Here is a 15,076-nt window from a genome sequence, read left to right as displayed (position 1 = left end):
GATGGACAGGGTAGTGCTGTGCCCCTCATCCCCCCAAGGCAGAGCCCCAGGCAGCCCCCTCCATCCCCAGTCCCTGCCCTGGAGCTCAGTCTCCCTGCTCCCCTAGCCCCCACCTTTGCTGGGTCATTCCTGACCTCCTTCAGGGCCAGCCAGCCACCTCTGACAGGTCCCTGTGCCCTGGGGGATCTGGACTGCTACGGGAGGGGCTCTGGCCTCACCCCTGCTTACCACGCCCACACTCACACCTGCTCACCAAGGCTCCCTGGACCTGGGGCTAGTCTCCACTCACTGGGGCAATGGTCCCCATCTCTGTGGCCTGCACTTGCCATCCTGTGTGACTGCTGCTGGCCACTGGAGGGCCCTATCCCCAGCAGAGGAGTGAGCTCTGGCCTGCATGTCCCAGCCCGGAGGGAACACAGCCTCTGCCCACCGTGCTGCTGGGCACTCACCAACAGGCCTTACTCGTGATGATGAGCTGTGTCCCTCCCCCAGGTTCACCTGTTGAAGTCTTAAGCCCTGAGTCCCTCTGAACCTGACCTTACTCGGAGGTTGTTGTGGATGTAATCCGTTCAGACGAGGCCTCCAGCCGTCCTGACTGGTATCCTTGGAAAAAGGGGCAATTTGGGCAGACACCCCCGAGGGAAGACACGATCTGCCAGCCAAGGAGAGAGGCCTGGAGCAGATCCTTGCCTTGTTCCCCTCAAAGGGAGTCAACCCTACGACACCGGGACCAGCCTCCTGACCCGCCGCTGACTGGTTTGTGCTGTGGAAGCCTCTCAGCTTGCAAAGCCGAGTCCAGGCTCGCGTGTGCAGACCAGAGCTGCAGCGAGTGAGAAGGGGAGCGACCTCGGCATCTCTCCGCCACCCCAGCCCTCCTGTGCTGGAGGAGATGGGGGTGGGGGGGGAGGCCCTGGTGGGCTGTGCCTCCAGGCAGCCTTAAACCTGGAAGAATGCCTGCCTGGGCTTCAGAATTAACTTTTTTACATCTTGCTCCAAATAGGTTTTCTTTCCAGTTACTGCATAAGTGGGGGGTCATAATTAGCATCACTGAGCTCTAAACTAGGAGCTCTACTTGTTAGAGCCACTAGAAGGTGCCCCCCTCTCTGTCCCCAGCCCAACTGGGACGGCGTCAAGCTGACCCAGTGCTGTCTCCTGCTGCCCGCGCCTGCCTCTGGTGGCCTGGCCAGGCCCCCAGTGTCTGCAGCCCTGACCCTGCGGGGGAGGGGACTTGAGGTTCCACAAGAGATGGGCGCCAAGTCTGGAAATTGCCACGAAAAGCCTTCTTTTATTTATGTATGTGTTTATTTGAGAGAGCCAGAGAGAGAGAACAACTGAGAACAGAGGCAGAGGGAGAAGCCAGCTCCCCGCTGAGCACGAACCCCCCCCCCCCAACGTGGGACTCGATCCCAGGACTCTGGGATCATGACCCGAGCTGAAGGCAGATGCTTAACGACTGAGCCAGCCAGGTGGCCCCCAAAAAGCCTTCTGGTCACCCTGCCTGCCCCAGCTTTCCTTCCTCCTCAGCACTCCAGAGGGCAGGTCTCTTCTGAATGGACCCCTTCCACGGACAGCCAGGGCCCCAGGGCAGAGCCCCCAGGTCACCTTTCTCTTCCCCCAAGACTCTGGGGGAGCTAACCCCACCCCCCAGTGCTCCGGGGCAGCTGCGGGACTTTGGCCCAGCTGTCCTCAGCCTATAGACCCCCTCACTGGTGACCAGCTCCACCGACTCCCACGCCGTCGGCTCGCCAAGGCCCCCACGCGACCTTCAGTTCGGGGTCCTGCTCCCCGCTCCGTCCCAGAGGCTTCACCTCTACCTGCAGCATGGCTGGGGAGGGAGAGCCCAGCCTCGAGGTGCAGCAGCCCACTCACCCGGCCTCCCTCCCAGCCCCCTGCCGCCAGCTCTCTGCGTGGTGCCCCAACCTTCACCCCGCCCCAGACTGCCTAGGCCCCCCAGGACTGGCTGCCCCACTGGTCAGCAGGGCCCGCCTCCCGTGGTCTTTGCCACTGCTGTCCTCTCCCAGGCCCAGGGAGACGCTGGTGGGAGCAGCCCGGGAATTTCGGGCAGGCCCAGGCGTGGCTCTTCTCCTCCCCTGGGCAGCCCAACCTCGTAGCTGGTTTCCCCAAGGCAGACAGGGCCCGGGGCAGCCTCCAACACGAGGGATGGGCGGCGGGGTTGGGGGGCTCTTGGCCTGCCCAGCACCCCCATACCCTGGTGCGCGCGGCCAGTGCCGGCCTCACACTGTGGACTTGCTGTCTTGGGGTCATTGCCGGTGGCCCCTGTCCGAGCAGGCTCAGGCATGCGGCTCCCGCCCTCCACAGCCTGCACGGGAGCCCCTGGAGCCGCAGTGTCCTTTGTCCGCCTGGCACAGCTCTGCAGCTCCTGGCCAGCCCCAGCCGCCCTCGCTGTGCTGTGTGCCCCTGGGCCTCGGCCTGAGCGTGGGGAGCAGGCTGCGGCTCCTCGCCCCGTCCTTGTTCCCTGTGCCGTGGACGGGGCAGTGCGCTCTCACCCCAAGCAGCCCCCACCCAGCCCACAGGCACCGGAGAGGCCACGGGCGATGGGTGCCAAGCCTGCCTTGTGCGCGGCCGGCGTCAGGGGAAGTGGGGGCAAGTCTCACGCGCTGGGGAGCCTCTGGCTGGATCGACAAACCGGGGATCGCAGAACCACTCTGGGGGTTCCCACCTCCCCCTCCTCCTGAGCCAGATCTGAGCCCCTGGTCTGCCTTCTCCTCCCGCCTCCCCGGGGCCTGGTTACCCCCCACCCAAGGCTTCCCGACAAGACCCTCCCAACTGGTGGCTCTTACTTCCGGGAACCCCACATGCGGGACGCACCCTCCCCCGTCCAGCCTGGAAGCCCCTTCTCCCAGGCCCCTTGCACAAGGGTTGATTCCCCTGAAGGGGCCCTCCTGGCTCCCTGCCAGCTCAGGGTTCTCTATCGCGCTTTCAGTCTGTGCTCAGGTTTGCCCATTCATTCACTCGCCTACTGATCCCTCGTCTGGTGTTGGCTGCTTCCACGGAGTGGACACTCTGCCCAGCAGACAAGCCTAGGAACGTGCCCACCACCATGCTGAGCCCCAGACCCTCCCAGGAACACACCCTGCCTGGGGAGGGAACCCAGAGATCCAGCCTGCAAAGGAAATCCCAACCTCGGGGGCAGCCTGGAAGCATGGCGGGCGCCCCCCCAGCCGCCTGACAGCAGAGTGCCTGCCCCCGCCCCCCACCTCACGGCCTGAAGCCACTCGGGCCGCCCTTGCCTGGGCTCGTCCTTGTCGTGGGGTTTGTGCTGCTGTTGCCGGGGAACTTTCCATCGGAAAATGCTGGGTGGGGTGGGCGGGCAGACAGGCCGGGACAGGCTGCAGGCGGGGTGGATGGAAGGCCCGTCCCACGGCACCGCCCAGCCCACCCTGCCCGTCCGACCCTGTGCTCAGCCTCCACCCTTGGGTCCGCAGACGGCCTAGCATGTGGGCCCCACACACAGATGTCGCCGTGCGCCTGGGTGTACCCAGCCGCCGGGGTGGCCTCTCTGCGCAGGGAGATTCTGGACCAGCTGTGCCCTCTGGCCCCTGGTCCCTGCCACCTTGTCCCTGCTCTTGCTCAGGCCTCCCATCGGGGAGAGGAGTTTCACTCCTGACACCTGGTCCTTGTGGTCGGTTCCCCACCCCGAAGCAGGGCCGGGTCAGGCTTCTGTTTGGGTCTTCGCAGAGCTGACCAAAGGCCTGCGGCAGGGGACGGGAAGGCCAGGGGCTGAACTGGGGCGGCCTCTGGCCTTGCCCAGGGGGACCTGGGGCCAAGGTCTTGGGCTGAGCCAGGCTCCCCCGGGGGAGGACGGTAGCCACCACCCAGCGGGGCTCCGAGGGGGCCTCACCTCGCTGGCGGCGGCTTGGGCTGGCCACGTGGTTCTCCTCCCCCACGGGGCATGGCTCTCGGGTCCCAGCAGCATGGCGTGGCCTGTCGTCAAGAGGGACAGGAAAGGAGCAGGGGCCCCGATCTCCGGGCAGCCTCTCTCTCCCGGCTGCATGCCCAGCAGAGACTGGTTTGCCGAAGCCGTGGCCTTGGGCGCCACACTTCATGCGGCCCCCGGGCTCAGGCACAGGCCGCGTGCACCTCCCAGACTTCCCTTTGGAGCGCCCTCGTCTGGCACCCTCAACCTGATGCTCCCGGGACCTCTCCAGAGGCCGCACCTCACCCAGCGGCCCCTCCCCGTCTGGGATAAGGGCCGTGGGCCGCGGCTAGGCTGACTTCCACCCCGCAGCCCGGCCGCGGGCCCTGCGACACGGGCCGTGGCCGGACCGGGGTCTCCGGGAGGGAATGCCGTCAGCACGAGTTCTGCAGACACAGCCCAGACTGGCCGCCGTGAGCCCCACCGCCCTGACGCCCTGGCCTGGGCCGGGTGAACTGGCATGAACGTGCCGTGGCTCGCGGCGGGGAGGCCAGTGCGAGGGGCCGGCTTCAGAGGGATGCGGCCTGATGGGGCCTGAGGCCTGAGGGCTCCAGGTTGCCGTGGGTCGAGTCTGCTGGGGTGAGGAAGTTCAGGTGGCCCAGGCGGGGTCAGGAGGGAGCTGTCGAGGGGACTTGTGCTCCCCCGGCCTGGGCTGAGCTGGGGAGGTCTGGCAGCTCACACGCCTGAGGCTTTGCCCCCCCGGGGGCTGGGGGCACTCCAAATGCCTGGAAGAAAGGGCGGCATGGGGTGGGGTGTGTCTGGGGGAACTGATTCCTGCGAAGGCTCGTTTACCACCCTCTTGATGGGCAGGAGGCGTGTGTTGAAATAAGAGGCTTTTCTTCGCAAGACGCAGATTTACGAGGTCTCGGGAAGAGCCACGGTTTGGCCCTCACAGGGGTGTGTGGCTTCACGACAGAAAGCCCAAGTCTGGGGGATCCTGGGATCCAAGGGACCTGCGCCCCTGTCCCAGGCGGGCCTTCCCCCAGAGTTGGAGAGGCAGCCACACGGCTGGGCCAGACAGAGGCCCCTCTGGGCCATGGAGGTCCAGGAAGACCCAAGGCTTTCGTGGGTCACCAGATACTCGATTCAAGCCAGCCCGAGGGAAGAGAGCGAGAGGGACCTGACGAGGCCGAGCCGCAGGGGCGTCCGCGCAGCCCCAGCTCCAGGCTCCCCGTCACAGCGCTGCAGGGTAAGAGAGAGAAACCTCCGGCTTTCATCCCAGAGGATCTGGAGAAGGTCTCGTTGGCTTTTGTTGGCAGTGAGGGGACAGGTGTCCTCCTCGGGCTAGGCAGAGGGGCTGGCAAGAGGCAAACATGCACTTTCTCCATCGCTCCCTGGCTGCCTGGTTCCCACACGCCTCCCTCTCTGAGCACCTCACAGGTGCCCGAGTCCCGGCCCTCAAGAGCACGACCACGTCCCAGCGGCGGCCAGCCTTTCTCCCCAGGCCAGGTCGCTGCGTGCAGTGGGGATCGGGGCCGGGCGGGTCCCCCTGTGCAGAGCATCGGGGACTCCAGTCTGTCCTGGAGACCAGTGCCCCCTGGCCGTCGCCTCCACCTGCTGCCATGTGGGGAAAAGGCCGCTTCTGTGGACAGCCGCTCCTGAGCCCGACGCCCTCAGCAAGGGGCTCGGGGGCTGCCCAGCCACTCAGCAGCTTCTAGAACCTCGAACCAGCCCTGGGGCACGAGCCCCCCGAGAGCAGCCGGGGTCGGGCTCCCGCTACCTGTCACCGCAGGGCAGCAGCCGGCCGTCCACCCGGCCCACCGCCCTCGCCCGGCCTCCAACCACTTGCAGGGAGGGCTGGGGCAGGAGGCGTGGTCACTGGCCTCGCCTGGGCCAAGTGTATCACCAACTTCCCTGAGCAGGGAGTGGCCTCTGGTCCCCCCAACTTCCTCAGGGGCCACAGCTTGTAAAGCCCAGCCCTTGCACCAGTTTCTCCTCAGTGGAGGCCGCGTGGGTTGCTAGTGACAGAAACTTTGCAGAAGGCAGGCCTTCAGCTCACATGCATGAGAAGCCCGGCAAGTGCGCCTTCAGGAACAGCTTGGTCCTGCTGATCAGGCAGAGCACAGCTGCTTCTTTTCTCTGCTTTCCTGTTACTTCTTAAAGGCAGCCTGGGTGCAGCCCTGTGTGCCTCCCGGCCGCAAGACAAAAGAAACCCATTTGTCACTCCCACAAATGCCGATTAAATCACCTTGGCTGCCACTGGGTCAGCAGCTGATATGTATTGAACCGTGTCTCCAAAAAAGATGTCGAAACCCTCACCCAGGACCTGGGAATCTGACCTTACTTGGCGCTAAGGTTCTGGCAGGTGACGTGATGGAGGGACGGTGAGGTCATCAGGGCGGCCTCACCCGGGGGGACCCGTGTTCTCCACAGAGCCTGGAGAGTGCGGCACGCGAAGGCAGAGGCACCAGGGACAGAGCCGGGCTGAAGCGCTCCAGCCACGGGCCACAGACCGGAGGCACAGCGGCCCCGCGCCCGCAGCTGGGGCCGGGGGAGGACGGGGCGGAGGGGCTCCGAGGCAGCGCCCGGCCCGGGAGGGCGCAGGCTCAGGCCTGCAAACGGCTCAGGGCGGCTGGCTTCCTGCCCATGGGGGAGGCGGCCGTGACATCACGTGGCCTGAAGGTGGGGCCGGAGCATGGGAGAGTGACCCGGCTTGCTCTGCAGGGAAAGGGGCTGAGGGCGGACGGAGCCTGGGGCAGGAGGACGTAGGCAGAGGCCGGGCGAAGGCGGCGGGCCGGGTGGACGGCCGGCTGCTGCCCTGCGGTGACTGGTGGTGGGAGCCCGACCCCAGCTGCTCTCGGGGGGGGGGGGGGGGGGGGGCTCGTGCCCCAGGGCTGGCTCGAGGTTCTAGAAGCTGCTGAGTGGCTGGGCAGCCCCCGAGCCCCTTGCTGAGGGCGTCAGGCATGCAGCGGCTGTCCACACAAGGGTTCTCTTCCCCACAGGGCAGCAGGTGGAGGGGACGGTGCCGGTGACCCCCCTGGGCAGGAGAGGCCACAACTCAACCAATGTGATAAGACGGCATCGTGGTGGCTTGGGCTCAAGATCCTTCCCGGCCGCCGGAGGACCTTACACGACGTCCCCAGAACGGGGAGCCCGCGGCTGAGCCCGGCTGAGTGGGAGGCGCGGCAGACGGAGCAGAGCACGACTCCCTTTACACCCCGGCGTGTGGTCAGAGTGAGCACAAACGGACAGCACACGAGCCGCCGCCCCGACGGCCCGCCGCCCTCCACATCTGAGAGCCTGCGTGGCCTTCCTCTCGCCTGGATGAAGAGCGGAGTCTCGCCAGGCCATCCTGGGTCTGCAGAGCTTGGCCCGCCCCCACCTGCCCTCCCCCTCGCGGCTCCCCCACGCCTCTCCCCGCCCCCACACTCTCAGGGCCTTTGCATGCGCTGCTCCTCCTGGTCGGTGTGTCTCCACCCACGGGGCTGGCCGGTGTCTAAACAGAGCACGCACGGTATCACCGGGTCCCGCAGCCAGGACACCCTCGAGTCACGGATCAGCGTGATGGACTGCGCACCGCCGACCAGGGTGTCCCGTGGCCCTTCTGGGACACAGGGCGGCAATGTCACCTGCCCGGGCACTGACTGCGTCCCCAGGAAACGCACACTGCTCGTGGTCTCTTCTGGATGGCCACCGAAAGGGACGGACTCCCAGGCCTCTACAGCCGAGGCCACCATGGCTGCCGGAGGTGCTGAGGAAAGTCCCCCTGACCACTGCCCCCTTGCCCTCCAAAGCCAAGGGACCACCTTTCCAGCGCTCCCCCTGAGAGTGTGTCCACTCGGGAGGGACGGGCATGATGGCCAGGCAGCTTCTGTGGCAACTGGCCCAGGAGAGGGAGTTTGGGCGACACCACCAACGCCCTGAGGGCACAGCCAAGGTCTCACAGACGACGCCATGTAGCACGCGACCCGGTGCACACACGCCGAGGTGGACGGACCTGTGAGCTACACACGGACACTTGGGGAAACACGGGGGAGGCGACCGGGGCCTTGAGGCCAGCACCACGCGTCTGCGGCCAAGGCTGGAGGAGCTAGGCAGGCTCTTCGAGGCAGGGAGAGGCAGGACGAGCAACGGGGACGCAGGGGCGACCCCGGTGACCAGGCCACGGCCTCGCTGCGGGCGGAGGTAGAGACGTCCTGGCGGGTGTGACGAACAAACCTCCCTGGGCGTCCGGAGGAGCGATGGAACAGGACGGGGGGCTGGTGGGGACCCAGGAGAGCCGCCCTGACGGGAGTCCCAGACAAGAGAGACGTCCACACCCGTCAGGAGAGGAGTGTGTGGCTGAGGGGGCTGGTGCCGGACTCCGGACGCCAGGTAATGGGGTGCTGTCCTCACGCACGGCGGGGGGAGGCAGCCGCGAGCCGGTCCGCCCCGGGGACGGGAAGGAGGAAGGAGGGAAAGGAGCCAACAGAGACGGGGCGGGGGCGGCCGCCGCGGGAGCAGAGGACAGAGCGAGCGGCCGGGGCGCGGACAGGAGGGCCCGGGGGGTGGCGGGCGGCCGCCGGGGAGCCGAGATGCGGATGGGAAGGGAGGAGAGGGAACCGGAGAGCAGGGGCAGCGACGCGGGCGCACGAGTCTCCTTAGAATCGCGGCGGACGTCCCTGCGGGGTGTGTGTGGGGGGTACTCTGGAAGCCTGGAAGCGGGAAGGAGACGGCGCGGCAGGAGGGCAGGAAGCAGCCCCTGGCGGTGGTCCCGGGAGCCTGAGGCCGCGCTGACCTCTCCAGTTAGGGGAGATCTGGGGCTGGATTTGCAAAGCCAGCAGGATCCCGCGTGTCCGCGTCGTACGTCCGCAGGCGCCGACCGCACTGGTTTTAACATCTCGTTGGTGCCTTTGCTCCTTCCTTTTCGAGACGGTGAGCGTGCGAGCGCCGGGCCCGCGGGGAGAAGCGGAGGGGGACGGAGGGAGGCGGACTCCTCGGGGAGCTCGGAGCCCGACGAGGGCTCGATCCCACCACCCCGATCGTGACCTGAGCTGCAACCAAGAGTGGGACGCTCAGGCGACTGCGTCACCAGGCGTCCTGCGAGGGTCCACTGGAAACCAAAAGCCAGGGGCGCCTGGGCGGCTCAGTCCGGCGAGCACCTGCCTTCGGCTCAGGTCATGAGCAGGGTCCTGGGATTGAGTCTCACGTCGGCCTCCCTGCTCCGCAGCGCCCTGCTTCCCCTCTCCCTCTGCCGCCGCTCCCCCTGCTTATGCTCCGTCTCTCTCCTGCGCTCTGTCAAGTGAATAAATGAGATCTTTAAAAAAGACAAAAAAACAAAGCAAAAACCCGAAAACCTCATGAACCAAAGAAAGCAGTCCTGACTCCCGGCCAGGCGGTGTTGCAGATGGGCACCCTGAAGGATGAGAGCAGCCCCGAGCTCGGAGCACCCAGCAGCCCCTCAGAATCGGTCCCAAAATGCAGGTCCAGGTACCGCTGCCCAGGACACACGCCCCAGAGAAGCGGGTGGTTCAGAGAGACGGAAACCAGAGAGGCGCGTTGAAGAGCCAGCGATGCGGCCGGCGGATGGGTTCTCCAGACGCCCTAGACCCACCAGGTGCCCAAGTCCCACAGACCAGGCACACCTACGCTTTGAGCTCAGAGGGAACATTTCTGCCCGAGCATCAGCCCAGGAAGAAATCGTGGAACATCCAGCACAGTCCATAACGAAAGACCCAAATAAGATTTCTGCAAAAACTCAAGTCATCTCAATACCTAGATACAATGTCTGCGTTCCTGGAGGTATAGAATGTGTTCAAACTGGAAAACAGTTTGAACGGACGCTTTCAGCAGGTCAATGAAATGGTGATTCGAGCATCTCCCACCACGAAATCTCCAGGCCCACGTACCTCTAGAAGTACGTTCCACCAAACTTGCAAAAAGAGATTTTTTGTGAACTCATGGCGGGGGTTCCCACGAAACCAGATAAAATAGGAAAAGGGAAGATCTAGCAAACTTGTTTTATGCGGCTAGAACAATTGTCGATTCCAAAACCAGAAAAGGACAACGCAGGGCCAAGGGGCGCTGAGCTGCGCCATGTCAGGACACACATGCAACATGGTTGTAAAACGCCACAACGTTTGAGAGAAGAGTCCGGGAGTGTCGGCCATGCAAGGTGGTCCGACGGTCCGAGCAGCGCATGTCACTCACATGGTTGACAGACGGTAGGGAACAAAGAGAGACATGGATCCACGCAGGAGAGCAGCTGATCGACTCCAGTACCTATCCGTGATTATAAAAACAAGCAAATCCCAGAAAAACTCTTAGCAAATTAGCTCTAAAACATGACCTTTCTTTAAAGTAGGTCTGCACCCAGCACGGAGCCCAGCACGGGGCTTGAACTCACGACCCCGAGACCCAGCCCTGAGCTGAGACCCAGAGTCAGACACTCCCCTGACTGAGCCTCCTGGGCACCCCTAGATCCTGACTGCTTTTTTTTTTTTTTTTTTCTTTTTTAAGATTTTATTTATTTATTTGACAGACAGAGATCACAAGTAGGCAGAGAGGCAGGCAGAGAGAGAGGAGGAAGCAGGCTCCCCGCGGAGCAGAGAGCCCGATGCGGGGCTCGACCCTAGGACCTGGGGATGATGACCCGAGCCGAAGGCAGAAGCTTTAACCCACTGAGCCCCCAGGCACTCCTGGCCCTTTTGCTTGTCACTGAGAGCCGGCAGGAGCCGTTCTGCCTTGTACACAAGCTACGCAGTCGCCGTCGGGCCTCAAGCCTCGGGGGAATGGAAAGCAGGAAGGCCAAGTAACCGCGAGGAAAGAGAAGGAAGCAGTCTCTGTCAGCAGGAGACCCCACGGTCCACTGGGGGGAAAAAAGCAACAAACTCTTCGAAGCAAGTATTTCTCTAATACTTGGGAAGAGATGCGTAGCCTTGCGGAGCTCAGGGACGTGAACCCTGGGCCCAGGCGGAGGAAAGGCCAGAGTGCGGGCGGAGGACCTGGCCGGTTGCGGGGAAAGCAGGCCGCCCTGGTGTCCAGGCCCCAGAACTCAGGCCCCCAGAGACTGGACGCCCTCCTGCCCTTCAGCCAGCAGCACATGCCGGCTCGGGGGGTGGGGGGGCACCAGGAAGCCCTGGGAACTCCGCGTCTGGAGCTCCAGCTGAGGACGGGTGTCGGCCTGTCCCGGGGCTCCACCTTGGGTCCACATCCCCGTCCCAGCAACTCGAGCCCATGTTCAGTCTGCGGAGGGTGGGCCTGGCATGGGGGCAGCGCCAGGGCAGCGGTTTCTATCACTCCAAGTGGACTCCGGGCTCGGCTCCTCTCACAGTGTGTAGCCCCACGCCAGGTCTGTGGCTTTCATTTGCATCTTGTTCTGGGTGGGGGCGCGTCCGGATCCAGGGTCCTGCTTCCTTGACGATATTGGAAAGGATTGCTGGTTTAGGCACCATAAGGGTATTGTGATTATTATCTTGTAAAAGAGCCCTCGTCTTCGTGGCGATGAGGGGTGTGGGGAACAGGAACAGGATGGGTCTAGAGACCACAACGTGGGCCATGGGCTCCTCTCTGTTGAGGGGCTGGTATGGGTAAGTGGGAGTGGCTCCTTGTATTCCAACTCTCCGCTGTAGAAATGTTTTCAAAGATTTTTAAAATTTACTTTTGAGAGAGAGCGCCTCACCGGCAGGGGGAGGGGCGGCGCAGAAGGAGAAGCAGATTCCCGGCTGATCAGGGATCCCCCCACCCCGCCCCGTATGGGACTGGATCCCAGGACTGGATCCCAGGACTCTGGGATCATGACCTGAGCCAAAGGCAGATGCTTAACCCACTGAGCCTCCCAGGCGCCCCAGAGAATTTTTCTTAAAATAAAACTAACTGGGGGCCCCTGGTTGGCTCAGCGGGTGGAATGTGTGACTCTCGATCACAGGGCTGTGAGTTCAAGCCCCATGTTGGGTGTAGAGATTACTTAAAAATAAAATCTTTTTTTAAAAAAAAAAAAAGACCAAAAAACAACGAACTGGTTTCTTACCCATCTGATGCCCATGAGCTGTGTGTGCCCGCGGACATGCCCTCAGGTGTCTTCTGGACAGACTGCGGAACCTTGAGACCCTCTGGACACGCAGAGCCTGCTCTCCTTCTCTTGACTTGGTCGGGAACTCCTCAGCCTCCCCCGGACCTTCCGTCTCTTTATCTTGAACCACTTTGTAACTTGAGAGGATTTACCAGGCGCCGGCCCAACCTGCCGGAGAGTTGAGTGGGCACGCGGTGCTGCCCCGACCTACCCCTGACTTCAGGCTGAGGTGTAACCGCTCCTGTCCCTCGGATTTCCGTCCGCCCTTGAGAACCAGTTGTGTCTCTTTGTATGTCCCCGCAATGACAGGCTGGCTCCCTTCCCTTTCCCTGGCTGGCAAACCAGCCTGCCTTGTCTCAGTGTCTCCTGCCCTCTCTCTCTAAATATAATTCACGATCATAAAACTCACTCCTTTAAAAGTGAACAATTCAGGTTTGTTTGTTTGGTTTTTTTTTTTTTTTTTTGAAGAAATTCCATTTAGGTTTTTTTTTTTTATGTTGTGTTATTATTTTTTAAAGATTTTATTTATTTATTTGAGAGAGAGAGAGTGAGTGAGAGCATGAGAGGCAAGGTCAGAAGGAAAAGCCGACCCCCCCCCCCCTCCCGCCCACCGTGGAGCTGGGAGCCCGACGCGGGACTTGATCCTGAGGCTCCGGGATCGTGACCTGAGCTGAAGGCAGTTGCTTAACTAAGTAAGCCACCCAAGCGCCCTATGTTATATTATTTTTTAAAAAATATTTTATTTAGGGGCGCCTGGGTGGCTCCGTGGTTTAAGCCTCTGCCTTCAGCTCAGGTCATGATCTCAGGGTCCTGGGATCGAGCCCCGCATCGGGCTCTCTGCTCCCTCTCTCTCTCTGCCTGCCTCTCTGTCTACTTGTGATCTCTCTCTGTCTATCAAATAAATAAATAAAAATCTTTAAAAAATATTTTATTTATCCATTTGACAGAGAGACAAAGATCGCAAGTAGGCAGAGAGGCAGGCAGAGAGAGAGGGGGAAGCAGGCTCCCTGCCGAGCAGAGAGCCCGATGCGGGACTCGATCCCAGGACCCTGAGATCATGACCTGAGCCGAAGGCAGAGGCCTAAACCACTGAGCCCCCCAGCCGTCCCACTCTTCTAGTTTCTTAAGGTGAAGGATTAGGTTATTAATTTGAGATATTTGTTCTTTTCGGTACAGGTGTTTACTTTATTTTTCTTTGAAAGATTTTATTTATTTATTTGTCGGAGACAAAGACAGTGAGAGGGAGAACACAAGCAGAGGGAGTAGGAGAGGGAGAAGCAGGCTTCCCACTGAGCAGGGAGCCTGATGTCTTGGTCTTGGGGTCACGAGTTCAAGCCCCAGGTTGGGCGTAGAGATTACATAAATGAATAAAACTTTTAAAAAATTTTTTTAAATTAAAAATTTGAAAAATAAAATAAGTTTCCAATTGTGTTAAAATGTGTAAAACACAAAATTTACCATCTTAACCATCTTAACATGGTATAGTTCCGTGGCATCAAATACACTCCGTGTAGTTTACAGCCATTGCACTATTCATTTCCCAAACTTTCTTGTCGTTCCAGAGTGAAATTCTGGACCCATTAAATGATACTCACCATGTCCTGCCCCATCCGCGGCCTCTGGCAGCACTGATCTCCATTCTGTCTCTGTGTATTAGACTACTCTCTGCAGTTCCAGTGAGTGGACTCATACGGGATCTCTCTTCTTGTGTCTGGATTGCTTTGCATTCCATAATGACTTTAAGGTTCATTCAAATTGTTGTGCGTATCAGAATTCCATTCTTTTTAAAGGCTGAATGAGTCTCCCGTTTGTACATGGGTACATGTCAATGGATACTTGGGTTGTTTCCCATTTCCTTTTTGTAAATTTATTCTTACTCCTAATAAGTGAATTGGCTGAGACTCTGCTCCACTGGCTTCATTGCGGGATCCAGGCTGAATAAATGACCACGATCTAGAACATTCCTGGTCTTCCTCGCTGCGGGAAAGAACTCTGGCAATTAAAGGCTCTCGTAGGAAGATGTCACTTCCTCTTACCTCTCATTGGCCTACACTTGTCACGTGGTCTCACCTGCCCCCAGGGGGCCAGCAGCCAGCCAGCCATGCAGCAGCAGAAGAGGGGGCACAGCTGGCCAGCACTCACTTTGCTGAAAACCATCGTACTTGTCACATTTTCCATCATTTTAATTATTTGGTTTTGTAGTTTTTATTTCCTCTAAATAATGAGTGACATTATTTGGTATTGGTGATTGTTTTTTGCATAAATGATCTGGCATCATGATATGGAATTTTGCTATGATTTCCACAAAATAAAAAATATCCACTTATCCCAGGTGTACAGGTGTTTGTATCCTAGACCTTGCCTCGTCCAAACCCAAACCTAGGACCGGCACAGTGCACAGACATCTCCAAGGGTGACATTTCTGACATCGAAAACTTGTGAGATTTTGCTACCTCAACTTTGAGAACATATGGATCTCTCGAGCTCTTCCCAGCTCAGTGCAGTGGCCGTATCACAGCCAATGAGGCTTATCTGAGGGGCGATTATTGCTAATCGAAAACTTTTCTCAGTTTTTCCCCAGCAATATTTATATAGGAATCTTTTATATTTACAACCCCCCAAATCAATAAAATAACTTTACCAAAATAATATATGGAGGGGGCGCATGGGTGACTTAGTTAAGCATCTAACTGGCTCAGGTGATGATCTCAAGGTCCTGGGATGGAGCAACATGTTGGGTCTCTCCTCAGTGGACCGTCTGCTTCTCCCTCTGCCTCTGCCCTCCCTCCCACCACTCGTGCTCTCTCTCTCTCAAATAAATAAATACAATCTTTAAAAAAATAATGTGTCTGGAGCGCCTGGGTGGCTCCGTGGGTTAAAGCCTCTGCCTTCGGCTCAGGTCATGATCTCAGGGTCCTGGGATCGAGCCCCGCATCTCGATCAGCGGGGATCCTGCTTCCCCGTCTCTCTGCCTGCCTCTCTGCCTGCTTGTGATCTCTGTCTGTCCAATAAATAAATAAATAATCTCGAAAAAAGAAATAATAATGTGTGGGGAAAACCGAGAGTCACAGCTCAGGAGCGATGGGTAAGTGGCCGCCATCCCAGGAGGACATTCTGCAGGGCCCTGGGGTACGCAGAAGAGTGTTCAC

At 60.2% G+C, this 15,076-nt stretch overlaps 1 non-coding gene across 1 annotated transcript; it reads left to right on the top strand.

Annotated features, from left to right (window-relative positions):
* The first annotated feature begins 14,419 nt into the window (after nucleotides 1-14,419).
* Nucleotides 14,420-14,562, top strand: LOC131828283 (U4 spliceosomal RNA). The gene has a single exon (XR_009352312.1). It is a non-coding gene; the product is annotated as a U4 spliceosomal RNA (small nuclear RNA).
* The last annotated feature ends 514 nt before the right edge of the window (nucleotides 14,563-15,076 follow it).

Source organism: Mustela lutreola, chromosome 3 (genome assembly GCF_030435805.1).
Source record: "Mustela lutreola isolate mMusLut2 chromosome 3, mMusLut2.pri, whole genome shotgun sequence".
In the NCBI taxonomy this organism is placed as follows: Eukaryota; Metazoa; Chordata; class Mammalia; order Carnivora; family Mustelidae; genus Mustela; species Mustela lutreola.
This window is presented reverse-complemented; position numbering and strand designations above follow the sequence as displayed.